Genomic DNA, 2,500 nt, shown 5'->3' on the forward strand with positions numbered 1-2,500 from the left:
GATGCACCACAGTGAACACACGAGCACCGCTGCTGCACCACAGCTGCTCTTCTGTGCACCACTGCATTGATTTCTGCCCTTTTCCCCCCTCGCCTGCAGATGTTGTGGAGATCAATCCGGCTTGTCCAGCATGAAAATAGCTGTAGCCCATTCAGACACGGTGCTGAGGGGCGGCGAGGGAACCGGCCGCTGTTTTATTGTTATGAATATTACACGCCTGATTAGATTTATGGGCTAATAGTGAAACACAAAGGACGCTCTGTGCCGCTTAGAACTTCCCTCCAGTGGAAATGTTAGAACACGTCTGGTTCTTTTTTTTTATACAAAAGAACTTCCTTTCCTTTCATTTCCTGAGGAGAGATTGTGAATTGAAAACGGTGCAGTTTTCACCTCCAGATGCTGTGAGCTTAAAAAGGTGGTTCTTCAGGGGTTCTTGAGTGAAGGCGGTGGTTCTATGTAGGACTGTGAGTTCTGTGTACAACCATTGGCACGTGTCAGTGGTTCCTTCCTTGCTTGGTGAAGAGTCAGCATGGTGAAGTAGTTCCAAATTTAAGCTTAACAGTATCAATACGCTCATAAAAAGGTGGTCCTTCAAGGGTTCTTGAGTGAAGGTGGTGGTTCTGTGTAGGACCGTGAGTTCTGTATAGAACCATTTGCGTGCATCAGTGGTTCCTCGTTCGGTGAAGAGTCAGCATGGTGAAGTAGTTCCAAATTTAAGCTTAACTCTAACAGTACGCTCATAAAAAGGTGGTTCTTCAAGGGTTCCTGAGTGAAGGCAGTGGTTCCATATAGAACCTTTTGCATGCTTTGGTAGTTCTTTGCTTGGTGAAAAGTCAGCATAGTGAAGTAGTTGCGATGTTTAGCTTAACACTAACAACTTTTAAAAATTACGGTTCTTCAAGGGTTCTTGAGTAAAGGCAGTGGTTCTGTATAGGACCATGAGTTCTGTATAGAACCATTTGCATGCGTCAGTGGTTCCTTGCTTGTAAGCATAGTGAGAGTTAGTGTTACCCTTAGCAATAACAACACACTGTTTAAGATGGTTCTTGAGCAAAGAAAAAAAAAAGGTTCTATATGGAGCCACGAACACGCAAAGAACCCTTTGCGCGATTAAAGGGTTTTTCGCATCGTGAAAAGGTTCTTCAGCTTTTTGGAGAATGTTGTGTATATATAGTTCTATATACAATGTATTTGAAAAGGGTTCTGGTACTGTTGCAATCTCAAGCTCATGACAGTAGAAGAACCCTTTTTGGTGCTGTATAGAACCCTTTTTTATAAAGAATCCACCTATAACACATGCTCCACCATTCTCAGGAACATTTTACCTGGCAGAGAACCTGTTAATCATGCAAAGGGTTCTTTGAGTGTTCTTGTTTTTTTATAGAACCATTTCCTTTACTAAAGAACCCTTGAAGAACCACTTTTTTAAAAATTATTTTAAAGAGCGTATTGTCGGTGTTTAGTCTTTTTAAAGTCTGTAGAAGAACCAGGTTTGGTGCCACATAGAACACATGCTCCATCAATCTCAAGAACCGTTTTACCTTGCAGAGAACCCTTGAATCATGCAAAGGGTTCCGTGGGTGTTCATGGTTCTATATAGAACCGTTGTCTTTACGAAGCAGCCCTTGAAGCAGAGAGAACCACCTCTTTTTAAGCATTGTGAAGAACCCTTTTTGGTTCTCTGTAGAATCGTATACAAATGTAAAAGAAAGTTCTGCGTAGAACCGTAAACAGCACATGTTCCATCCCTCTGAAGATGCAAGCGGTTAATGAAGCGTGAAGTAGTTCTATATAGAACTCATGGTTCTATGAAACCCATGTGTTTTACAGTAGAACCCTTGAAGAACCGGCTTTTTTAAGAGTGAAGCAAAGACGAAACAAAAGACCAAAGGGTGGGGATTCGGCGTCGATGCCGGTCTGAATGCATATCTGTGTTTTTTGTCTCCGCCGGCCGAGCAGGCGGCAGAGATTTCCCCTCTGTTTACGTTAATCCAGCTGCACTCGTCCGTTTTCCTGCTTCGCCCGTTTCATCCCCCCTTTCTCGCTGTCGTCTGTCAGCGCCGAGGCGGCGGAGACTTCAGCCGCTTCACTGTTGACCTTTACATTTCGCCGCGTTTGAAGGGCCGTAAAATTTGCATTTTACTGCTCTGCTGCTGCTTTTTAGTGCTGCAGAATCCAGACTCGAGCTGAAAGGCTCGCCGCCTCAGACGCTCACCGCGAGCACTTTAGGAGTCTTAGGAAATGTCACGGAATTCGTTTCCGCCATTTAAAGGGCCCACATTGAGGAAAAACGTTCCTACTTTTTAAAAAATTTTTTCCCGCCAGTTAAACTTTGATTTAATACGTGAACATGTTAAAGTTTCCCAACGTACCAAGCGCCTCTGCAAATTAAGCTTTTTTAAATTCATGGTTTTTGTGATGTCACAAATGCCAGTGCATTCAGATACACTCGTAAAACAGGTGTCGGTTGGAGGCGGCACATTCCGGGTTACTCTAACAC

The 2,500-nt window shown here is 43.6% G+C and overlaps 1 protein-coding gene across 2 annotated transcripts in view; it reads left to right on the forward strand.

Annotated features, from left to right (window-relative positions):
* znf618 (zinc finger protein 618) overlaps positions 1-2,500 on the forward strand; it is a 53,925-nt gene that overhangs the window by 1,097 nt on the left and 50,328 nt on the right. The window lies entirely within an intron of this gene.

Source organism: Pygocentrus nattereri, chromosome 23, assembly GCF_015220715.1.
Source record: "Pygocentrus nattereri isolate fPygNat1 chromosome 23, fPygNat1.pri, whole genome shotgun sequence".
In the NCBI taxonomy this organism is placed as follows: Eukaryota; Metazoa; Chordata; class Actinopteri; order Characiformes; family Serrasalmidae; genus Pygocentrus; species Pygocentrus nattereri.